The 26,499-nt window shown below is 45.5% G+C and overlaps 1 protein-coding gene across 3 annotated transcripts in view; it reads left to right on the top strand.

The window, feature by feature from the left end:
• The first annotated feature begins 394 nt into the window (after positions 1-394).
• Positions 395-26,499, top strand: part of slc38a3b (solute carrier family 38 member 3b) — a 73,791-nt gene continuing 47,686 nt past the window's right edge. Inside the window, exon 1 of one of the 3 annotated variants that reach the window (XM_045691882.1) lies at positions 395-685. The gene's annotated coding sequence lies outside the window, so the exon portion shown is untranslated. The remainder of the gene's footprint in view (positions 686-26,499) is intronic. The other 2 variants (XM_014133879.2, XM_014133878.2) reach the window with 2 other exon arrangements.

Raw genomic sequence — 26,499 nt, 5'->3', positions numbered from 1 at the left:
CCAATTAGGCTCTTTGATGAGACTCCGGCAAATATGGGAATATGTCACAAAACAATCTGAACTCATCATGAGGGGCCCTGATGTAAATAGACAGGGCATGATGCTTGATTAACATATGTAGGATAAGGTTCTGAGAGGTGTTCCAATAGCCTGCCAAAATGCTTCAACTGAGTCTGCATGAGCCTACATGCCATTGCTGCATGCATGTCATATGGTTTTTATTGTAGCTACCTTAACCCAACACCTGGTGTTCTCATCAAAAGGTTTGGACATCTTGGCGTGACGGTTAATGCGTTTGCTTGACGAGTCCGGATCGGGGCAACCCACCGAATTCGCTACCGTACATTACAGGCAGTAAAAACTAAGGACATGAAAGTGACCCATCGTGCGTTTCCTATTATTTCCTCACCACGCGCAGGCACCAACAGGGGAGGCGGAACTTAAAACAAGCCTTACAGCTCAGCTATAGTCCATTTACAAATGCGGTTCATCTCTCAGTGAGCATTTTTCTTTTACTACAAACTACAAGAGATAATTGAGTGCGCGTGATTATCTTAGAGATAAAAAAGAGAAGAGACCGAGGAGTCAAGAAAAGAAGAGGATAGCGTTCAGAGTAAAGTAAAGAGGTGTAAATATATATAATTAAAAGCGGAATTAATTCACAGCGTGGCACTCGACTCAACTGGTAAGATTTTAACAGTATTTCAACGCTTGCCTCTGTGTAAAGAAACACGATTCATTGATCACTGAATTGTCGAATGTTTTGATTGATTGTTCCACAATTGAATACATAGTTCATTCAAAACTGAAACTCGAGAATCTATTCCATTTATGAAACCCAATTGACGCGTACTGACAACACGTTGGTGAAGACAATGGAAAAGAAAATAACCATTCCTTATTCACATGAATGAGCAATGCCTTCATATGCCATATACGATTTTATGTGCCTTATTTCTTATCCCTTAGTTTAGTTTTTCTTCTCACAAATATTAATAGGCCTATGGCGCGATGCGCAAATGTCACCAACATGTGCCTTCTTAGAAGGAGAAAACTGTCAGTTCGTTTCATTGTGTCTTACTCGTCCAGACCTTGGTGCCTTGAAGACTACATAAAAAACACATTTCCATTTGATATTGCCACCTTCACAATATCTTGTGCACTCCATGCTTGTTGGCACATGTGACTCAAGTTGTATTGCCAGATAGCATAACCATTAAAAAACAGTGCATGCATGGCCCCTGTATATGAGTTTGTAAGGAAACCCCCTCACTGAATGAGACAACGTGATAGGCATGTGGGATAAATGATCTCCATGGTGCTAATCAATTTATTTCTATTCAATCACATTTTTTAAAGAGCAAGTCTCTTGTTGCATATAGGTCCCCCCCTCTCCCCCACATAATGGAGCAATAGTACCTCAGACATTGGGGACTTGAAGCCATGATTCTTGATCTGTGCATAATGGCATTCTTTGATTTTAAACAAGGTTGTTCAGGCCAGTATAAGTAGCGTTTGCCCATACTTTGTTGAAATATGAGTCCTGGTCATGTGGAATGTAGCAGTGGATAAGTATCATAGACCGCATGGGGGACCATTTATTTCCCAATATGCCTACCTCCCACGCTCCCACATCAAAACCAATAATGTATATAAACCCTGGATTGCTAATGCTATATATTGGCCATTTAGAGGCTTTGAAGCCACCGGTCGGCCATATTGACACTCCCCAGAAGAAGCAGTCCTCCATAGGAATGAATGGAATTCTACAGTATGTCAATTAAATGTTTTAAGTACTAAATGACATGTATTTAACTGTTTTGTTGTTGTAGTGGGGACAGTAACATTAGAACGTTCCAAAAAATATACTTTAAGGAAAACGTTTTTATCTATTTTTTTACGTTAATGTTTAGCTCATATAATATTGTTTAAATGTATGCACTAGGGTGTCTGTAATATAATAAACGTGGCAAAAACAAATGTAGACATTTATATATGAATTTCTATAGCTTCCAAAATATGTTTTCCAATGGTGGTTGGAAAGTGCCAAGATAGAGGGGTGGAGGCTTCAAAACAGCACCCCCTGTTAGTCATCTAGTGTATATATAAATCAATGACCATGTTTACATGCTCAGAGTATTCCAGATAGTCGCTCATATCCCTCTTAAGGTCTTATTCAGGATAAGCTGTTTACATGCACCTTTGAAATCCCGCTCACGAGTATACCTGTATCGATTAATAAAAATAATATTTCTAATTTAAGTTCATATGGGTTAAACAGAATAGTAACTGAAATCTGGACACTGACTATAGGCCTATAACCTCTCACATGTAGTATAATATGATATTAACTCCTGCAGAATTATGCATTTCTTGCAGTAAAATTATACAACAAATGTTAATTTTGTCTCGGAAACAGGAGTGAAGAAATATGACTTCTTTCAGCACCTCTTGAGAAAATGCAAATGCGTGTGTAACGTGTTACCTGTGACACTGTTAATGCAAGCACACAGTATTTCAACCACATAAAATATGCACTCAAGACAAACTCAAGTCTTATCAGAAACGTGTTTCATCGTTTTCTCAGCTTTTCATTTCCTTAAAACCGGTTAAACTGATGACATTTGGACATTTTGCACGGGAACAATCTTTTCTCTGTTTTCAGAGTTATTGCGTTTTCTCCCCGGTCCCTAAATGAAACAGAGAACTTTACCGGTGAGGTTGGAGAACAGGGCTGATAAGCAGGGCTCCAGTCATTGACACCCCCCCCCGACTAGGGCATGGCGGGTTGGAGTAGCTGATTGGTTGACCTGGCTCCGCATTCAAGATGGGATTGGAGGGGTGGCTGGTGGGTCTGTCCTGGGATTGGAGGAGTGGCTGGTGGGTCTGTCCTGGGATTGGAGGGGTGGCTGGTGGGTCTGTCCTGGGATTGGAGGGGTGGCTGGTGGGTCTGTCCTGGGATTGGAGGGGTGGCTGGTGGGTCTGTCCTGGAATTGGAGGGGTGGCTGGTGGGTCTGTCCTGGGATTGGAGGGGTGGCTGGTGGGTCTGTCCTGGGATTGGAGGGGTGGCTGGTAGGTCTGTCCTGGGACCAGGCTGGATGGGAAAGAGGCAGCTGTGCTCTCCTGTCAGTCTGAAGTGAAGAGCCCTGTGAATAGTTCTGTTTGAGCCAAGCCGCCAGCTCCGTTAAAGTGGAGTTTATTCTTATCCCAGTCCTTTCCCCAACTGGCCCGGATGGCTCCCCTTCAGACATGACCTTGTCATTTGACATTCTGTATTTATATGGATCAAGTCACAGGACAGTCACCCGTCTTTGTTTATGTTTTTTATGTATTGTTCTAGCCACCTATAGGGTCCCTATATAGCTGCTGGTGCTTGACTGAAGTTGTACTGTTGAGGTTTCCAGCCCAGCATATTCCAAAGGATGCCTTGCCTTGCCATTGCTTTCATGAAGGAATGCTGATAGTTATGACTGTATAATTTTCCTAGTTGGTACAGTACTGTAGTATGTCACCGGCCATGTCTGAAATAATTTTTCAATATTTAGATAAGATCATATTATGATCTTCCATGAAAAGCTAACAATATAACGGCTGAGGTATAAAGCAGCTGTAAAGAGGCCTTACTGGAGACTCACAGGGAAACTGGCCTTCTGGCTGCTGATGTACATGAACTCCTGATATACTGGTTCATTAAAACACTACAGCCATTAAACAGTCATGGCGCTGTAATGTATGAAGGTGTTTTATTCCGACAGGGGCTTTGAATAACGGGAGTAAATCAGAGTTCAGCATAGTGCAATCTCACACAGACAGAGACCGACAGAGCATGTGATGTTACAGAGTCGTGTGAGGCAGACCTTTAGTTTGCACAGTCACAAGTGTAAGCCGAGCCAGTGGAGCCATCCTGACCTGGGCTCAGACCCAAAGTTGTGCCTCAAGTGTAAGAAGAAGCGAAGAAGGGCCTGGAGTCTAATTGCAAAGTTGCCCTGTGGCTAACACTCTGTTACTAGGCTGTTTCTTAGAGCTATGTTCTAAGTAGCCAGCTAACCTCTATAATGAAGAAAGCTCAGAAACCAAACCAGAGAGGAGGTAGGGAGTTTGCATCACAAAATGGTTTGTGTTGGCTTTGCTTAACCAGGTTTGTAAAGGGAGGGGTTCATTTGCGTAAAACAATTTTCACATGTTGTGTTTTTACCATGTTTGAAAATGCTTTGGTTGCACTTTATGTTTGCTTGGTTTGAGGACAGGGGTGAAACACTTTTGTAGTGCACTCCTCCTATGTCTGTTTGGTTGGATCAGGTTTAGAAGTTGAAAAGTATCTGTGTAGCTCTGTTAGTATTGCTTACGTGCCTGGCACCCACCATATTCTAGAGCTCTTCTTATGACTCTTGACCTTGGCTAACCTTCTGTGTGTAGACGTCACATTCTACACCAGTGTGTTGTCACAGAGCTACTACATCCATTAACCATGTGTTATTACACCATGCTATGTAAATTGAGAAATCATGTGACTAAACTGAATAAAAAGAAGAAGAAACTACACTATAAAACTATCACGTTTAAGGTATGACCCAGATGCAGACAGTGTTGAAGAAACAAAAGTTTATTCCTTAAACAGGGGCAGGCAAACAACAGGTCAAAGGCAGGCAGGGGTCAATAATCCAAAGAGGTGGGGTAAGGTACAGGACGGCAGGCAGTCTCAGGGTCACGGAAAGCAGAAAGGTGAAAACCGGGAAGGACTAGAAAACGGGAGCAAGAAACAGGCAGGAGCAGGGGAACAAACGCTTGTAGGTTTCACGAACAAATCGAACTTGCAACAGACAAACAGAGAACACAGGTATAAATACACAGGGGATAATGGGGATGATGGGTGACACCTGAAGGGGGGTGGAGACAAGCACAAAGACAGGTGAAACAGATCAAGGTGTGACAGAAATAAAGATGAATGGCATAAAGAATGACAGTAAAAAGATTTGGAACACCTTAAATTATATTTTGGGGAAAAAAAGCAAACTCAGCTCCGTCATTCATTGAATCAGATGGCTCATTCATCACAAAACCAAATAATACTTTAATGTTTTTTTCATTGGCAAGATTAGCAAACTTAGTCATGACATTCCAGCAACAAACGCTGACACTACACATCCAAGTATATCTGGCCAAATTATGAAAGACAAGCATTGTCATTTTGAATTCCGTAAAGCCCCCTGCCCTCGTGCCTTGAACCTCACGCGCCCACCTCTATTTCAGTGGATAAAGCTGGAGAACTGCAAGGCAATCCCATTGTGCGCCACTCGGGAGCCATGACCAATATGACCAATATATATTGTCCTGCTAATAACAGGGTTAATAATATATCTGTGAGAATGTCCAAGGGGCTTTTATATAATTATAAATTAATAATAATAAAAATAATAATCGCTTTGTTTAAAAAATAACAATATTTTGGAGATGATTTCGTTTTCAAATAACGTAAAATGAGCGAGAAAAAGGCCATTCTTGAACATGGGGTGAGACATTGTTACTAATTTATAAATAAAGCCAGTTTGTTATTTAGAATGATTTATTTCTGTTTTTAGAGGGAGAGAAACCAAGAACCTACAGTCATCTCATGGGTCTCCCAGTTGAGACCAGCACAGGTATTGAACAGGTATCTTTAACAACACAGGCTGCACTGCGATGCAGTGTCTTAGACCACTGCGCCACTAAGACACTGTACAATGTGACTGGCCGGGAGTAGGCTACAGTACTACAGAGACACAGTAGCTCCTTGGAACCCAAAAGCATAATCATTGTGCTCTAACTCCCCCTTGCGCTGGTCTGGAGCAATGAAGTAGTGACGTAGGGTACAGTACTAAACCACAAATTACCTCTAAGTCCCGCAGCATAATTGCAAAACTTTTAGTGGAGCAACCACTGTATGTATGTGGATGACTCAATACTATGCATGCCAGCTACTACAGCGACTGAAATGACTGCAACACTTAACAAAGAGTTGCAGTAAGTTTCAGAGTGGGTGGCGGGGAATAAGTTACTCCTAAATATTTCTAAAACTAGAAGCATTGTATTTGGGACAAATCATTCACTAAACCCTAAACCTCAACTAAATCTTGTAATAAATAATGCGGAAATTGTAAAGCACTTCTCTACCTTCTTAACAGCACTATCAACAAGGCAGGTCCTACAGGCCCTAGTTTTGTCGCACCTGGACTACTGTTCAGTCGTGTGGTCAGGTGCCACAAAAAGGAACTTAGGAAAATTGCAATTGGCTCAGAACAGGGCAGCATGACTGGCCCTTGAATGTACACAGAGAGCTAATATTAATAATATGCATGCCAATCTCTCTTGGCTCAAAGTGGAGGAGAGATTTTCTTCATCATTACTTGTATTTATGAGAGGTATTGACATGTTGAATGCACCCAGCTGTCTGTTTGAACCACTGGCACACAGCTGGGACAACCATGGGGCGGCAGGTAGCCTAGTGGTTAGAGCGTTGGGCCAGTAACTGAAAGGTTTCTGGATTGAATACCCGAGCTGTCAAGGTAAAAATCTGTCGTTCTGCTCCTGAACAAGGCAGTTAAGCCACTGTTCCTAGACCGTTATTGTAAATAAGAATTTGTTCTTAACTGACTTGCCTAATTAAATAAAGGTTCAGTTTAAAATTACCCCACAAAACCTGCCACAAGGGATCTCTTCACAGTCCCCAAGTCCAGAACAGACTGTGAGGTGCACAGTACTACATAGAGCCATGACTACATGGAACTCTATTTAACATCAAAGTAACTGATGCAAGGAGTAAAATGTGTTTTAAAAAATATACCTTATAGAACAGCGGGACTGTGAAGCCACACAAACATAGGCACAGACATATACATACACACGTACACATGGATTTTGTACTGTGGATATGTGGTGGTGGTGGTGGAGTAGGCACCTGAGGGCACCTAGTGTGTTGGGAAATCTGTGAATTTATTGTTATGTTTTTAAAATTCTATCAACTGCCTTAATTTTGCTGGACCCCAGGAAGAGTAACAGCACACAGAGGGTGTTCTTTAATGGAAGCCTCTCCAACATAATCCATAATAAATAAAAATACAAATGGTCTATGGAAAATACCACAGCTATCATGGTTTTCCATTACAGTGGGATCACTGGGTTACATATCAAATATCATGTCACCCTGGCTTCGGTACATTTCAATGGTTTCCCGCAAGCTATTATAATTGTCGCATGACGTAACAGAATTTGATGAGATGTGTAACTGAGAAGAACAGCTGCATTTCTCAACGTGGACTGACTGTGCCCATGGCCCAGGGGCACCCCAATCCCGTCACACAGTCGCTGGATCTAGTCCATTTGGCTGTGTTCTCTGTGTATGTATCTCCATGCACAATTCTCCATGCACACTTTTAAGGTGTCAGGTAGCCTAGCAGTTAGACCGTTGGGCCAGTAACTGAAAGGTTGCTGGTTTAAATACCCGAGCCGACAATGTGAAAAACACAACCCTAATTTGGGAGGCACAAGCCCAGGCAGTGTGAGAATGGGATGGTGAGTGAAACGTCTACAGCGTTCATCCCAGTTCTATTGCTGGAAAACAGTTTTGTTCCACTCTCTCTGAAATACAAGGTAACAAACTAGCGAACAACTATGAACAAACTGCTGAGGGGAAAAGTACATTATAGACAGCCCAAGGTTCATCTAGGGAGGAAGAGATGCAAATCCAAACTAGAACATTTTGCCCCACAAATGAATCGTCACACAAATTATGCCAAATATTTTATATTGGCATTATATTGCTGGTTAACATTACGCATTTAATCACAAGCCACATAACACAAGCGATGATGTCGTCATGTCAAAGCAAATGTTAAGTATGAGTTCATGTTTTTTTAACTGTTGGCTGCATAACCTGCTTCTGCAACGAGAGAGACAATACCCTTCCTACACACTCTCACACACCCTATTGTCAACTTTGCCAAGGTGGACTGCAGAGGATCCCATCCCATTCAGAGGGCTGCCAGGCAGGAGGGAAAGTGATCATGTGAAGCTTTGTCTCTGACCACTCAGCGGGCACATGGCTAAGGAGGGTGAGGAGCAGGCACTGCCAGGCTCTTTGCGCTGGCACCTCGTGGTGGCAGCACACAACCCAACCCAACCTAACCCAACCCAACCCAGCCCAGCCGCACTGCCCACTTAACCCGGAAGCCAGCCGCACCAAAGTGCAGAGGAAACACCATGCACCTGGCGAACGTGTTAGCGTGCACTGCAGGAGTCACTAGCATGCAATGGGACTAGGACATCCCTGCAGGCCAAACCTTCCCCTAACCCAGATGACACTGGGCCAATTGTGCAGCGCCCCGTGGGTCTCCTGGTCGCGGCCGACTGCGATAGAGCCTGGACTCGAACCCAGAATCTCTAGTTGCACAGCTAGCATAAGACTACTGCGCCACTCAGGAGGCCCTGTATTTCTGTATTTTTAAAGTTACATATCTTGAAAACTTGATTGCTGGTATGCAATTTTTTTTGAGACTATCAACAATGGACTAATGAAACAAATACCAAAATAATGTTTTTGGGTGGAGTTGTCCTTTAAGACAATCAGAAATTGGTGTGGGTACTTTCCTACATTTGTCTCCTAGAGATGAATGTACCTTGGTGCGAAAAGTGCAAATCAATCCCAGAACAACAGCAAAGGACCTTGTGAAGATGCTGGAGGAAACAGGTACAAAAGTATCTATATCCACAGTAAAACGAGTCCTATATCGACATAACCTGAAAGGCCGCAGAGCATGGAAGAAGCCACTGCTCCAAAACCGCCATAAAAAAGCAAGACTACGGTTAGCAACTGTACATGGGGACAAAGATCGTACTATTTGGAGAAATGTCTTCTGGCCTGATGAAACAAAAATAGAACTGTTTGGCCATAATGACCATCGTTATGTTTGGAGGAAAAAGGGGGAGGCTAGCAACCCGAAGAACACCATCCCAACTGTGAAGCACGGGGGTGGCAGCATCATGTTGTGGGGGTGCTTTGCTGCAGGAGGGACTGGTGCACTACATAAAATAGACGGCTGTCACGGCTGTCAAAAGGAGAGGACCAAGGTGCAGCGTGTGTGTAGTTCCACATTTTATTTAATCTGTGAAACTTTGCAATAAACTGAATTGACATAACAACAAACCGTGACGCAGAGGAGAAACAAACACTACTCAAAAATAAATCACCCACAAAACCCCTACTTAAGTATGATCTCCAATTAGAGACAACGAGGACCAGCTGCCTCCAATTGGAGATCATCCCAAACAAACCAACAGAAATACAAAAACTAGAACCTAAGAACATAGAAATAGAAAACATAGAAAAACACAAAACACCCCCTGTCACGCCCTGACCTACTCTACCATAGAAAATAAAATCTTACTATGGTGAGGACGTGACAATGGCATCATGAGGGAGCAAAATGATGTGGATATATTGAAGCAACATCTCAAGTCATCAGTCAGGAAGTTATAGCTTGGTCGCAAATGGCTCTTCCAAATGGATGATGACCCCAAGCATACTTCCAAAGTTGTGGCAAAATGGCTTAAGGACAACAACGTCAAGGTATTGGAGTGGCCATCACAAATCCCTGACCTCAATCTTATAGAAAATGTGTGGGCAGAACTGAAAAAGTGTGTGCGAGCAAGGAGGCCTAGAAAACTGACTGAGTTACTCCAGCTCTGTCAGGAGGAATGGGCCAAAATTCAACCAACTTATTGTGAGAAGCTTGTGGAAGGCTACCTGCCACGTTCGTCGTAAGGATGGGACCAAGGCGCAGCGGGAATGTGTATGCTCATCTTCTTTATTTAGAAAAAACCCAAAATAAACACTTAAACAAAAACAACGACGAGAAACAGTCCTGCAAGGCACACAGCTACACATGGAACAACTACCCACAAAAACCCATGAAAAAACACCCCTACTAAATAGGACCATCAGTTAGAGGCAACGAGGAACAGCTGCTTCCAATTGAAGGTCAATCCAATAAACTAAACATAGAAATAGAAAAACTAGAACGAACATAGAAATATACTAACATAGAACATTATCCCCCCCAAAAAATGAAACACATAAAACAAACACCCCCTGCCACGCCCTGACCAAACTACAATAACAAACAACCCCTTTTACTGGTCAGGACGTGACAGTACCCCCCCCCCCCAAAGGTGCAGACCCCGGATGCACCTCAAACAAATAAACACAAAAATAAACCCCAAAACAAAAATAATCCCAAACTAAAGGGAGGGAATTGAGGGTGGCCACCGTCACTGACGGTTCTTGTGCTACACCCCCCTCCCCAATCCTCCACTATGGAGGTGGCTCAGGCTCCGGCCTTAGTCCCCAACCTAACCTGTCCACCCCCGCTGAAGGCTCAGGGCTAAGGCGCGTCCCTGGAGACCTCGGGCTGAGGCGCGTTGCTGGAGACCTCGGGCTGAGGCACGTCGCTGGAGACCTCGGGCTGAGGCGCGTCGCTGGAGACCTCGGGCTGAGGCGCGTCGCTGGAGACCTCGGACTGGAGGGCGACTCTGGGAGCTCCGGACTGGAGGGCGACTCTGGGAGCTCCGGACTGGAGGGCGACTCTGGCTGCGCCGGTTCCGGACTGTAAGGCGATTCTGGCTGCGCCGGTTCCGGACTGTGGGCCGTCTCTGCAGGCTCCGGACTGTGGGCCGTCTCTGCAGGCTCCGGACTGTGGGCCGTCTCTGCAGGTTCCGGACTGTGGGCCATCTCTGCCGGTTCCGGACTGTGGGCCATCTTTGCAGGCTCCGGACTGTAGGACGTCACCGGAAGCACTGGACGGGGAACTGTTGCCGGAAGCTCTGGATGGGAACTGTCGCCGGAAGCTCTGGACGGGGAACTGTCGCCGGAAGCTCTGGACGGGGAACTGTCGCCGGAAGCTCTGGACGGGGAACTGTCGCTGGAAGCTCTGGACTGGACAGGCGCACTACAGGCCTGGTGTGTGGGGCTGGCTTTGGAGGCGCCAGACTGGTAACACGCACCTCAAGGCCAGTGCGAGGAGCAGGAGCAGGACGAACTGGACTGGGCTGACGCATTGGAAGCCTAGTGCGTGGGGCTGGTACTGGAGTTACCAGACTGGAGACACGCACCTCAAGGCTAGTGCGAGGAGCAGGAACAGGACGTACTGGACTGGGATGACGCACTGGAGGCCTGGTGCATGGTGCTGGCTTTGGAGGCACCAGACTAGAGACACGCACCTCAGGGCTAGTGCGAGGAGCAGGAACTGGATACACCGGGCCATGAACAAGCACTGGAGGTCTGGAGCGCACAGCCTGCACCACCCGTCCTGGCTGGGAAGTCACAGTAGCCCTGCACGGGCGGAGTGCTGGCACAGGGCGAACTGGGCTGTGCAGAGGCCTGATGGCTGCCGTGCGTAGAGCAGGCGCAGGGTAGCCTGGGCCTAAGAGATGCACTGGTGGCCAGATGTGCTGCGCAGGCAAACTCCTACCTGGATGGATGCCCACTCTAGCACGGCACTTGCGAGGGGCTGGGATCGCTCGCACCGGACTCTGCGTGCGGATGGGCGAGATCATGCACACTTCCGCATAGACCGGCGCTCTCATGATCCGCTGCTCCCCATAATAAGCACGGGGAGTTGGCTTAGGTCTACCGCCTGACCTAGCCAATCTTCCCGTGTGCCCCCCAAATTTTTTTATTGGGGCTGCCTCTCCACCTCCACCTGCAACCCAGGCAAACTGTTGCAATGGTCCAGTAGCTGTTTCCACGTCCAGTCTATTCTTGCCTCTAATACCTCCAGCGAATCAGGATGTCATCACCTCCTGAGCACGCTGCTTGCTCCGCTCCTGGTGCTGCTCTCTTCTTTCCCTGGCCCAGGATCCTTGCTCCTCCTGGGCCCGCTGCTTGGTCCGTTGGTGGTGGGTAGTTCTGTCACGTTCGTCGTAAGGATGGGACCAAGGCGCAGCGGGAATGTGTATGCTCCCGCTCAGCCCAGTCAAAACTGTTCGCTGCTCTGGAACCCCAATGGTGGAACAAGCTCCCTCACGACGCCAGGACAGCGGAGTCAATCACCACCTTCCGGAGACACCTGAAACCCCACCTCTTTAAGGAATACCTGGGATAGGATAAAGTAATCCTTCTAACCCCCCCCCAGCGTCTGCTAAATGATGTAAATGTAAATGTAATGCTCATCTTCTTTATTTAGAAGAAAACCAAAATAAACACTTAAACAAAAACAACGACGAGAAACAGTCCTGTAAGGCACACAGCTACACATGGAACAACCACCCACAAAAACCCATGAAAAAACACCCCTACTAAATAGGACCTTCAATTAGAGGCAACGAGGAACAGCTGTCTCCAATTGAAGGTCAACCCAATAAACTAAACATAGAAATAGAAAAACTAGAACGAACATAGAAATATACTAACATAGAACATTAACCAAAAAAACCCGAAACACATAAAACAAACACCCCCTGCCACGCCCTGACCAAACTACAATAACAAACAACCCCTTTTACTGGTCAGGACGTGACACTACCTGAAAAGTCTGACCCAAGTTAAACAATTTAAAGACAATGCTACCAAAAACTAATTGAGTGTATGTAAACTTCTGACCCACGGGGAACGTGATGAAAGAAATAAAAGCTGAAATAAATCATTCTCTACTATTATTCTGACATTTCACATTCTTAAAATAAAGTGGTGATCCTAACTGGAATTTTTACTTGGATTAAATGTCAGGAATTGTGAAAAACGGAGTTTAAATGTATTTGGCTATGGTGTATGTAAACTTCCGACTTCAATTGTATGTAATGGGGAGTTGATAAAAATAAACAATCAAAGGGCAAACAATGCACACAATGAAACAGTGAATGTGCAAGAATTGGTGGGAGACAGCTGAGTCATTCTGGAAAGCTGAGTGCATGCATTCTGGAGAGAGAGACGTGCCTATATCTTCGCCACACACTCCTCCCACTCCTTGTCTCAACATTTTTATTTATTATACTCAAGACACATTATCTTAACACATATTTTAGATGCTTTTCACTGACAGCCACAACTCAATAATCAGCTAGGCCGATTGCCACCTGTACTGCCCAAATTGTGGGCTTCCCAAAGAGTCATACTGTAGGCCTACAAGCTTGTGATTTGAAACAAAATAAGCTAATGATCCTCTGTACCTAAGTCATGCTTTCTGGTGAAGTATTTAGAATAATTTTATTTATTTCTGTATAGACAGGAGTAAATGTATTAGTTTATTAGCCTATTGGACGCACCACCTTTTCAAAAAGTAGGTTACATTCACTTGTTCATCCAAAATAATTCCAGCTTTTTCAGCTTCCAGCTAGCTTTAATTCATTTCACAAGTGGCTGAAACTATCTCACTGGAGAAAGCATCCGAGCGAGTAAAACAGCGCCCCTCTGTCTTACAATGTGTAGCCAATGTATCTGATGGGGATAGTATTTTTGGCCGGACAGCATCAGATAAATGGCCTACACATACTGAGCTATAGTGTTCAACAAATCAAAATATATTTTACATTTGAGATTCTTCAAAGTAGCCACCCTTTGCCTTGATGACAATTTTGCTCTTAGCATTCTCTCAACCAGCTTCATGAGGTAGTCACCTGGAATGCATTTCAATATACAGGTGAGCCTTGTTAAAAGTTCATTTGTGGAATTTGTTTCCTTTTTAATACGTTTGAGCCAATTAGTTGTGTTGTGACACGGCAGGGGTGGTATACAGAAGATATTTGGTAAAACCAAGACCTTATTATGGCAAGAACAGCTCAAATAAGCAAAGAGAAACGACAGTCCGTTATTACTTAAGACATTAATGTCAGTCAATCCGGAAAATTTCAAGAACTTCGAACGTTTCTTCAAGTGCAGTCGCAAAAACCATCAAGCGCTATGATGAAACTGCCTCTCATGAGGACCGCCACAGGAAACTCAGAAATTGCAGCCCAAATAAATGCTTTACAGAGTTCAAGTAACAGACATGTCAACATCAACTGTTCAGAAGAGACTGTGTGAATCAGGCCTTCATGGTCAAATTGCTGCTAAAGGACAAAAATACTAAAGGACACCAATAAGAACAAGAGACTTGCTTGGGCCAAGAAACACTAGCAATGGACATTAGACTGGTGGAAATCTTTCCTTTAGTCTGTGAGATTTTTGGTTCCAACCGCCGTGTCTTTGTGAGATGCAGATTAGGTGAACGGATGATCTCTGCATGTGTGGTTCCCACCGTGAAGCATGGAGGTGGAAGTGTGATGGTGTGGCGGTGCTTTGTTGGTGACACTGTCAGTGTTTTATTTAGAGTTCAAGGCACACTTTACCAGCTTGGCTACCACAGCATTCTGCAGCGATATGGCATCCCATCTGGTTTGCGCTTAGTGGGACTATCATTTGTTTTCAACAGGACAATGACCCAACACACTTCAAGGTGGTGTAAGGGCTATTTGACCAAGAAGGAGAGTGATGGAGTGCTGCATCAGATGACCTGGTCTCCACAATCTTCCGACCTCAACCCAATTGAGATGGTTTGGGATGAGTTGGACCGCAAAGTGAAGGAAAAGCAGCCAACAAGTGCTCAGCATATGTGGTAACAACGTGAAGACTGTTGGAAAAGCATTCCAGGTGAAGCTGGTTGAGAGAATGCCAAGAGTGTGCAATGCTGGTCAGGGATTTAACATTTTCTTGGTTGCTACATGATTCCATATGTGTATAGTTTTGATGTCTTCAATATTATTCTACAATGTAGAAAATAGTAAAAATAAAGAAAAACTTGAATGAGTAGGTGTGTCCAAACTTTTGACTGGTACTGTATATTTTATTTGGAAGAGCAAGGAGGTGTGGTAATGTATACAAACTCCTCCGGGATCGGATGTGGTACATAGTGTGGTACTGTATGCACATCCACGTCTCTGTTCCTCTCCCAGGGGCAGCAGCACCTGCAAGACAGCCAGGCAGGGGGCTGGTGCTGATTAAATGTTTGTTAACCTCCCATGTGGCTCTGTGTGGCACCAGAGCAGGTCTATACTGGCTGATTAACTATGTTGACTCTGGTGTAAAAATGGAAAGACACCTACGATTACTAATGGTGCCCACTCACCTTAATTTCCCCTCTGATTCACAGGAAGAAACTTAGGGATGCCTGGGGTGTATTCATTAGTGGACACTAGCAAACTGTAGCAAACATTTTGCAATGAAACAAGCTAGTTCCGTTTCAGCTGTTTTGCTTCCTTTTGGATCCTAGTGAATACACTCCTGGTTTGTGTGTTTGGTTGGGTTGGGTGGGGCTATGAATGCCAGCTGTAGGTCAGTTGCCATGCTCTCAGGAGCATCTGGCATCTGGATTGGCACTGAGTAAGAAAACAAACAGCACAGGGCCACATACGGTTCAGTGTAAATACAGCGTCATAACAACCTACGATAAATATACCAATATGGAAAGAAGTGTGCGTGTAAAGATGGAAGACGTTTTACCTGTGGACCCATCTCTGTAACAAGAGTACATTTACATTTGTGTTATTTAGCAGACACTCTTATCCAGAGCGACTTATGGGAGAAATTAGCATTAATTGCCTTGATCAAGGGCACATTGACACATTTTTCACCTAGTCAGCTCAGGGATTCAAACCATTTTGGTTCCAGGTAGAACCATTTTGGGTTCCATGTAGAACACTCTGTGGAAAGGTTTCTACGTGGAGCCCAAAACGGTTCTACTTGGAACCAAAAGGGTTCTACCTGGAACCAACACGGGTTCTTCAAAGGGTTCTCCTATGTGGACAGCCGAATAACCCTTTTAGGTACACTGTACCCTTTTAGTTCCAAGTAGAACCGTTTTGGGTTCCACGTAGAACCATTTCCACAGAGGGTTCTACATGGAACCCAAAATGGTTCTACCTGGAACCAAAATGGTTCTACCTGGAACCAAAAAGGGTTATCTTAAGGGGACAGCTGAAAAACCCTTTTGGAACCCTTTTCACTAACTCTCTAAAGGCGACTGAGTGTCCCTCCTTTTATTTGACCCCGAACGGGCCATCTCATCTCTTCCAAAAAGTGTGGCCTGCCAGTGACCTATATCACCATTCACCACCCAGGGCCATGGATATAAAGGCCTACATGTACCAGTGTTTAAATACACACAGCTACATCTATATCTAGCTTTCTGCTGGCTTATCTGCTCTTTAATAACATTTGATAGAAGAACTCCTGGATCTATCTGCTTGATCCAATTCCTGCCATGCAAGCCCTGCAGTCTACCAAGTTGGGCTGTCCCGACTAAAAATCTTGGTTGACTAAGAGTCGTCTGTTCTTTCGACCAACCGATTGGTCGAAGATTTTAAACTTGTATTTTTCCATTTATCGATACATCCTATGTGTTTTAATCAAATCAACTATATTCACTGAGCTTGTCTGATGCTTTAAGCACACTGTTTGATTAAATAATGAAGACACACAAATTACTAGAGCGAGTCCGACCAGAGATTGATTTGATTGCACCGGGCTTGCTGCATTGTGTTAAAAAAACAAAACTGTGAGTGACTGTGTGACTAGAACCCTTTGTCTCTCTCTCCTTCCTGCTGCAGCGACGTCACAGAACATCAAAGTGTTTATCGCGCTGTACCTTTTGCTGACGCTGCAACATAATTACAGCCATTTCTGAAAAGTTCTGTTACCGCAATCCCTCGTTTTTTAGGAAAAACATTCCCTATTCCCTCTACCCTTGCTTTCTTTACATGACACATGTATGTATCTTATCGGCAGACTCAATAGCCTTGGTTTCTCAAATGACTGCCTCGCCTAGTTCACCAACTACTTCTCAGATAGAGTTCAGTGTGTCAAATCGGAGGGCCTGTTGTCCGGACCTCTGGCAGTCTCTATGGGGGTCCCACAGGGTTCAATTCTTGGGCCGACAATTTTCTCTGAATATACAGTTGAAGTTGGAAGTTTACATACACCTTAGCCAAATACATTTAATCTCTGTTTTTCACAATTCCTGACATTTAATCTTAGTAAAAATTCCCTGTCTTAGGTCAGTTAGGATCACCACTTTATTTTAAGAATGTGAAATGTCAGAATAATAGTAGAGAGAATGATTTATTCAGCTTTTATTTCTTTCATCACATTCCCAGTAGGTCAGAAGTTTACATACACTCAATTAGTATTTGGTAGCGTTGCCTTTAAATGGTTTAACTTGGGTCAAACGTTTCGGGTAGCCTTCCACAAGCTTCCCACAATAAGTTTGGGGAATTTTGGCCCATTCCTCCTGACAGAACTGGTGTAACTGAGTCAGGTTTCTAGGCCTCTTTGCTCACACACGCTTTTTTAGTTCTGCCCACACATTTTCTATAGGATTGAGGTTATTTTGCCACAACTTTGGAAGTATGCTAGGGGTCATTGTCCAATTGGAAGACCCATTTGCGACCAAGCTTTAACTTCCTGACTGATGTCTTGAGATGTTGCTTCAATATATCCACATCATTTTCCTCCCTCATGATGCCATCTATTTTGTGAAGTGCAACAGTCCCTCCTGCAGCAAAGCACCCCCACAACATGATGCTGCCACCCCCGTGCTTCACGGTTGGGTTGGTGTTCTTCGGGTTGCAAGCCTCCCCCTTTTTCCTCCAAACATAACGATGGTCATAATGACCAAACAGTTCTATTTTTGTTTCATCAGACCAGAGGACATTTCTCCAAACAGTACGATCTTTGTCCCCATGTGCAGTTGCAAACCGTAGTCTGGCTTTTTTAATGGCGGTTTTGGAGCAGTGGCTTCTTCCTTGCTGAGCGGCCTTTCAGGTTATGTCGATATAGGACTCGTTTTACTGTGGATATAGATACTTTTGTACCTGTTTCCTCCAGCATCTTCACAGGGTCCTTTGCTATGTTGTTCTGGGATTGATTTGCACTTTTCGCACCAAGGTACATTCATCTCTAGGAGACAGAACGCATCTCCTTCCTGAGCGGTATGACGCCTATGTGGTCCCATGGTGTTTATACTTGCGTACTATTGTTTGTACAGATGAACGTGGTACTTTCTGGCGTTTGGAAATTGCTCCCAAGGATGAACCAGACTTGTGGAGGTCTACAATGTATTTTTCTGAGGTCTTGGCTGATTTCTTTTGATTTTCCCATGATGTCAAGCAAAGAGACACTGAGTTTGAAGGTAGGCCTTGAAATATATCCACAGGTACACCTCCAATTGACTCAAATGATGTCAATTAGCCTATCAGAAGCTTCTAAATCCATAACATCATTTTCTGGAATTTTCCAAGATGTTTAAAGGCACAGTAAACTTTGTGTATGTAAACTTCTGACCCACTGGAATTGTGATACAGTGAATTATAAGTTAAATAATCTGTCTGTAAATAATTGTTGGAAAAATTACTTGTGTCTTGCACAGAGTAGATGTCCTAACCGACTTGCCAAAACTATAGTTTGTTAACAAGAAATGTATGGAGTGGCTGAAAAACAAGTTATAATGACTCCAACCTAAGTGTATGTAAACTTCCGACTTCATCTGTACTACTTGCACATCTATCCCTACTTGCACATCTATCACTCCAGTGTTGATGCTAAATTGTAATTATTTCGCCACTATGGCCTATTTATTGCCTTCCTCCCTAATCTTACTACATGTGCACACACTGCATATAGACTTTGTTCTATTGTGTACGTTTGTAAGTTTGTTTATCCCATGTTTAACTTTGTGTTGTTGTTTTTGTCGCACTGCTTTGCTTTATCTTGGCCAGGTCGCAGTTGTAAATGAGAACTTGTTCTCAACTGGCCTACCTGGTTTAATAAAGGTGAAATAAAATTTAAAAATTAAAAAGTTAATGTGACCAATAGGTCCTGACCTATAGCATATCATAATCACATCGATTCATTGGTTATAACAAACTCCAAACACCATAACATCAAAATGGATGCAGAGGACGTGACAAATAAAGTCGAAACGGGGGGATGTTTATTGGTTGCTCAGGTAAAGGGGAATACATTTCAGTAGTTGTGGAAAATGCTGAAGATCAAGCACTGCGTGCATATTATGTGTGCCAAACTGTAACGATCGTCGTGCAGGAAGGAAGAAGTGGACCAAGGCGCAGCTGGGAGCGAACTCATGTTATTTATTACAGACGGAAATAACACGGTCAAAACAGAGAATAAACGTATCGCTACTGCTCCAACAAAAAGAGACAACAACCCACAAACATCGTGGGGGGAAAAGGAACTTAAATATGATTCCCCAATCAGAGGCAACTAGTGACAGCTGTCTCTGATTGGGAATCGACAGAACCCAACATAGAAATACGCTCCAAAGCAAGGCTATACCAAAACATAGAAAATAAACTATAGAAATGCCACACCCTGACCAAAATAGAATAGTTCACCTGGTCAGGGCGTGACAGTACCCCCCTCCAACGGTGCGTACTCCCGGCGCACCAACCTAAAGTCTATTAGGGGGGGGGACCCGGGTGGGCGCCTCACCCTCGGTGGAGGCTCTGGCCCCGGGCGTGTTTCTCCCCCTGCCTCCACCCTAGCCCTACCCCTCTGGCCCGGACTGGACCACGGTGGAGCGGCATGCTCAGGCTCCGGAGCGGAGCCGCCGACCGGAACAGGACTGGTCACCGGTGGACCGGACACAGGCCGTGCCGGACTGTGGACACGCGCCGTGGGCCTGGTGCGGGGAACAGGGACGGGCCGGACAGGACCGGGGACACGCACCACCAATCTGGTGCGGGGAGCAGGGACGGGCCGGACTGGCCTGGGGACACGCACCACCAACCTGGTGCGGGGAGCAGGGACGGGCCGGACTGGACTGGGGACGCGCACCACTAACCTGGTACGGGGAGCAGGGACGGGCCGGACAGGACTGGGGACAAGCACCACTAACCTGGTGCGGGGAGCAGGGACGGGCCGGACTGGACTGGGGGCACACACCACTGGCTTGGTGCGGGGAGCAGGGACGGGCCGGACTGGACTGGGGACGCGCACCACTAACCTGGTGCGGGGAGCAGCTGATGGGCCGGACAGGACTGGGGACACGCACCACTGGCTTGGTGCGGGGAGCAGGGATGGGCCGGACAGGACTGGGGACACGCACCACTGGCTTGGTGCGGGGAGCAGGGATGGGCCGGACAGGACTGGGGACACGCACCACTAACCTGGTGCGGGGAGCAGGGACGGGCCGGACAGGACTGGGGACACGCACCACTAACCTGGTGCGGGGAGCAGGGACGGGCCGGACTGGACTGGGGGCACACACCACTGGCTTGGTGCGGGGAGCAGGGATGGGCCGGACAGGACTGTGGACACGCACCACTAACCTGGTGCGGGGAGCAGGGACGGGCCGGACTGGACTGTGACCGCACACCGGCGACACAGTGCGCATAAGCGGCGCCGGATATCCTGGACCGAGGAGGGGCACTGGAGGTCTGGAGTGCACAGCTGACATCACCCGTTCTGGCTCAACACCCACCTTAGCCTGGCAAGTGTGGAGCGCTGGCACAGAACGCACTGGGCTGTGTAGCCGTACCGGAGACACAGTGCGCATCCTCGGCGCAGGATACATCGGACCGAGAAGGGGCACCGGAGGCCAGGAGCGCTGAGCCGGCACAACACGTCCTCGCTGAACACTCCCCCTAGCCCGGAAAATGTGGGGCGCTGGCACAGAGCGCACTGGGCTTTGCAGGCGCACTGGCGATACCGTGCGCACCTCTGCCACCCAAGGCTCTTCCTCCACGCTGTCCCTACGCAGGTCCTCCAGGACCTGCCACATCTCTGCCTCCTCCTTCGCCGTTATCCCCCACGAGAGCAGTGGTCTGGGCTCTTCCTCTGCCCTTCCGGACCACCCCATTAGCCCCCCCAAAAAAATTTTCTTGGGGGTGGCTTCCGGGCCTCCTCGACCGCCGCCTGCGACTCCTTCCACCGGCTGGCATCACCTCCTCGACCTGGGAATCCTTCCGCCAGGGTCCTTTCCCCGACATGATCTCCTCCCAGGTCCAGAACTCCTTTCCCTCGCGAGCCCATCTCTCGCGCTCCTTTTCCTCCCGCTGCTTGGTCCTGGTTTGGTGGGTTGTTCTGTAACGATCGTCGTGCAGGAAGGAAGAAGTGGACCAAGGCGCAGCTGGGAGCGAACTCATGTTATTTATTACAGACGGAAATAACACGGTCAAAACAGAGAATAAACGTATCGCTACTGCTCCAACAAAAAGAGACAACAACCCACAAACATCGTGGGGGGAAAAGGAACTTAAATATGATTCCCCAATCAGAGGCAACTAGTGACAGCTGTCTCTGATTGGGAATCGACAGAACCCAACATAGAAATACGCTCCAAAGCAAGGCTATACCAAAACATAGAAAATAAACTATAGAAATGCCACACCCTGACCAAAATAGAAGAGTTCACCTGGTCAGGGCGTGACACAAACAGGTGCTGTATAGATTACAATATAATTTTTCTGACCATTTGGAACAATGTAAGCAACAGTAAATACATTATAAGCATATCACAGAGTCTGTTGTAATGTCTTATTGTTAAGACTTTATTACAGCAAAGACTAAAAACAGTCACATTCATTTCTGAAGGCAATTACCGAAATGTAACAGTTTATTTATTGTTAAAGCACATTTTTCAATGCTCCCTTTATTCTATTTTATAACTAAAATGCTTGATTTCATTTCAAATCATGAATGACTCGTATGCTGTGTGACATGAACGAATGAATGATTGATTGATACAGTAGTCTATAGAAGTATTGAAATATAGGCCTAAGTAAGTTACGGTATTAAGGCTAAACAGGATGCGCTCTTAGGCCTACAGCTCGATGGTGGTTATACAAGGCTGCTATACTAAGCATACTAATGATAATGACATTATATTATTATAATGATGATCATAATAATAACAATAAGGAGGAGACCAAGAAACATTTGCATTATTATTATTATAAATAAAAGTAATCTGACAATTTGGAACAGTGTAAAGAACACTAAGTAAATTATAAATAATACCAGAGGCTGTTCGAATGGAAAAAAGTGTAAAGCCTTTATTACAGCAAAGCAAAGATTAAAAACCGATGCATTTGTGAAATTGTTGTTGTTGTGTGAGTCTTGGTGCTTGGTGCACTCAAACAGGCAACAGAAGCAGGATCTGTCTTATTTCTGTAGATATATATGGATGATTTATAAAGCCAGGCACATTTAACAGTTAGGCTATTGATTATAGACCTAATTAAGTAGGGGTTTCCTCTCTCCTCACTTTTCTTAGACAATAAGACTGTTTTATAATTTCCTCATTCTGCTGCTGCCTCTGCCGCATGGTTCTCAACACCAATATGCTGGTTAACTTTGCTATTATGCACATATCAACATGGTCTAGGAAAAGGCGCCAATTCAACAGTGCACTGATGTGTTTCAGAACCACGGACAGGAACCACTAACCAACGTGGGAGAAAGCAAATTTGACTCACATATCTGGTGATGGAAGAACTGGGACGTTTTCAGTTTCCAGGAATTGTGTACAGATCTTTGCGACATGGGGCCTTGCATTAAAATACTGAAACATGAGGTGATGGCGGCAGATGAATGGAACGACAATGGGCCTCAGGATCTCGTCACGGGATCACTGTGCAGTCAAATTGCCATTGATAAAATTCAGTTGTGTTCGATGTCCGTAGCTTATGCCTGCCAATACCATAGCCCCACCGTCACCATGGGGCTCTCTGTTCACAAGGTTGACATCAGCAAACCGCTCACCCACACAACGCCATACACGTTGTCTGCCATCTGCCCCTTACAGTTCAAACCGGGATTCATCCGTGAGAATCACACTTCTCCAGTGTGCCAGTGGCTCCTACCAGGTGGCGTGGCGAGAATCTGTCTCCGCACCACGTGCTCTCACCACTGGTGTCCCCCAGGGCTCTGTTCTAGGCCCTCTCCTATTCTTGCTATACACCAAGTCACTTGGCTCTGTCATATCCTCACATGGTCTCTCCTACCATTGCTATGCAGACGACACACAATTAATCTTCTCCTTTCCCCCTTCTGATAACCAGGTGGCGAATCGCATCTCTGCATGTCTGGCAGACATATCAGTGTGGATGACGGCTCACCACCTCAAGCTGAACCTCGGCAAGACGGAGCTGCTCTTCCTCCCGGGAAAGGACTGCCCATTCCATGATCTCGCCATCACGGTTGACAACTCCATTGTGTCCTCCTCCCAGAGTGCTAAGAACCTTGGCGTGACCCTGGACAACACCCTGTCGTTCTCTACTAACATCAAGGCGGTGACCCGATCCTGTAGGTTCATGCTCTACAACATTCGCAGAGTACGACCCTGCCTCACACAGGAAGCGGCGCAGGTCCTAATCGAGGCACTTGTCATCTCCCGTCTGGATTACTGCAACTCGCTGTTGGCTGGGCTCCCTGCCTGTGCCATTAAACCCCTACAACTCATCCAGAACGCCGCAGCCCGTCTGGTGTTCAACCTTCCCAAGTTCTCTCACGTCACCCCGCTCCTCCGCTCTCTCCACTGGCTTCCTGTTGAAGCTCGCATCCGCTACAAGACCATGGTGCTTGCCTACGGAGCTGTGAAGGGAACGGCACCTCCGTACCTTCAGGCTCTGATCAGGCCCTACACCCAAACAAGGGCACTGCGTTCATCCACCTCTGGCCTGCTCGCCTCCCTACCTCTGAGGAAGCACAGTTCCCGCTCAGCCCAGTCAAAACTGTTCGCTGCTCTGGCACCCCAATGGTGGAACAAGCTCCCTCACGACGCCAGGACAGCGGAGTCAATCACCACCTTCCGGAGACACCTGAAACCCCACCTCTTTAAGGAATACCTAGGATAGGATAAAGTAATCCTTCTAACCCCCCCCCTAAAGATTTAGATGCACTATTGTAAAGTGGTTGTTCCACTGGATATCATAAGGTGAATCCACCAATTTGTAAGTCGCTCTGGATAAGAGCGTCTGCTAAATGACTTAAATGTAAATGTAATGTAAATGCCAGTGGCCATCGAAGGTGAGCATTTGCCCACTGAAGTCAGTTATGACGCCAAATTGCAGTCAGGTCAAGACCCTGGTGAGGATGACGAGCACGCAGATGAGCTTCCCTGAGACGGTTTCTGACAATTTGTGCAGAAATTCTTTGGTTGTGCAAACCCACAGTTTCATCAGCTGGTGGCTGGTCTCAAATGATCCTGCAGGTGAAGAGGCCGGATGTGGAGGTCCTGGGCTGGCGTGGTTACACGTAGTCTACAAGTGGTTGTGAGCCTGGTTGGACGTACTGCCAAATTCTTTAATACGATGTTGGAGGCGTATTATGGTTGTGAAATGAACATTAAATTATCTTGTAACAGCTCTGGTGGACATTACTGCAGTCAGCATGCCAATTGCATGTTCCCTCAAAACTTGAGACATCTGTAGCATTGTGTTGTTTGACTAAACTGCACATTTTATAGTGGCCTTTTATTGTCCCCCGCACAAGGTACACCTGTGTAATGATCATGCTGTTTAATCAGCTTCTTGATATGCCACACCTGTCCGGTGAATGGATTATCTTGGCAAAGAAAAAATGCAGCGGGATCATCTGAGACCAGCCAGCTGATGAAACTGAGGTGTATTTCTGTCTGTAATAAATCCCTTTTGTGGAGAAAAACTCATTCTGATTGTCTGGGCCTGGCTCTCCAGTGTGTTGGCCTGGCTCCCAAGTGGGTGGGCCTATGCCCTCCTAGGCCCACTCATAGCTGCACCCCCGCGTAGTCATGTGAAATCCATAGATTAGGGCCTAATGAATTTATTTCAATTGACTGATTTCCTTATGACTCAGTAAAATTGTTGACATTTTTTCAAGTTGCGTTTATATTTTTGTTCTGTATAGTTCCATTCACGTCACTATCCACCTAGCACATTTGGTTCCTTGGAAGTTGTGCAAACGTATTGTCACAACTGTCGTGGAAGAGAGAATGGGACCAAGGCGCAGCGGGTTGCGTGCTCAACATATTTATTATAACAATGAGAACACCACGGAAAAACAATAAACAAACTAACAACAGGAACAGAGACGCAGGCTCAACAAAAGCAGTGCTATCAAACAACTACCCACAAGTGACAAACAAAACACACACCTATTTATAGGACTCCCAATCAGAGGCAACTAGAAACACCTGCCTCCAATTGAGAGTCCAGCACCCAACCTACATATAGAAAACTACCCTAGAACATACACATAGAAATACAAACATAGACCAGTGACCAAAAAACCCCGTAATACATAAATCAACTACCCTCTGCCACGTCCTGACCAAACTACAATAACAAAATCCTCTATACTGGTCAGGACGTGACACGTATATTTTTGGTTTCGTTTCCTGACCAGTAAGACAGAGCGTTTTTTTAAACATTCTGAGAACGGAAGGGAACATTTTGCCTGTTCTTGGAACATTTATTTTTAGGTTGCAGGGAGCTTCTGATAATGCTTTAATCTGTTTCCTGGAAAGTTTACCTGGGAGGTTTTATTAACGCTCTGAGAATGGAAATTATAGGTTATTTGGAGTTTTTTAATAACTTCCTTAAAACTTTCACTGAATGTTTCAATAACACCGTTAGCTTATTTTGGGTAAGCTTTTTAAAGCACAGATAGAAATGTATTTCCTTAAGCATGCCAACACAATTATTTTTGTTTTGTGAGATTTGAACTAGTGAAATTGGTTTTGTATTCTTCATCCATTGAATTAGTCCACCGTGCCACAAGGCAAGAGCTAGCATGCCATGTTTTTTTACGCATACAAAGCTGTTTATTTTAGCCTATTCAAACAGACCCCATTTCAAAGGAAACAAGCACTCATTGAGATCAGGTGTGGCCAACACACCTGCACACACTTAACAAGATGGAGTGTAGAGAGAGTTTTGTTAATGCTGAGTGTCACACCCTGATCTGTTTCACCTGTCTTTGTGCTTGTCTCCACCCCACCTCCAGGTGTCACCCATCTTCCTCTTTATCACCATTGTATTTATACCTGTGTTCTCTGTTTCTCTGTTGCCAGTTTGTCTTGTTAGGTCTGAGCAGTCTGTCTGAGCAGTCTGTCTGAGCAGTCTGTCTGAGCAGTCTGTCTGAGCAGTCTGTCTGAGCAGTCTGTCTGTGTCCTGCGCCTGCCTGACTCTGACCCGTTTACAAACCTCTGCATGTCCTGAGCCTGCCTGCCGTTCTGTACCTTATTGATTCTGCCCTGTATTACAGAGCTTTGACCTGTCTTTTGCCTGCCCCATTTGGGTCAATACACATCTGTGACTCTAGCTGTCTGCACCTGGATCTTATCCTGAGTTCTGATACTGAGAACAGAATGTATATGTTTTTAAATAACATTCTTAGACGTTACAAAAGTTTTCTTGTGGTTTTTATGGAAAGTTTATTTAACGTTCTCTTAACAATTTGAGAACATGACTAAATAGAACCATGAGGAAACCTGTAGG

This window comes from Salmo salar, chromosome ssa12, assembly GCF_905237065.1.
Source record: "Salmo salar chromosome ssa12, Ssal_v3.1, whole genome shotgun sequence".
Classification (NCBI taxonomy): domain Eukaryota; kingdom Metazoa; phylum Chordata; class Actinopteri; order Salmoniformes; family Salmonidae; genus Salmo; species Salmo salar.
This window is presented reverse-complemented; position numbering and strand designations above follow the sequence as displayed.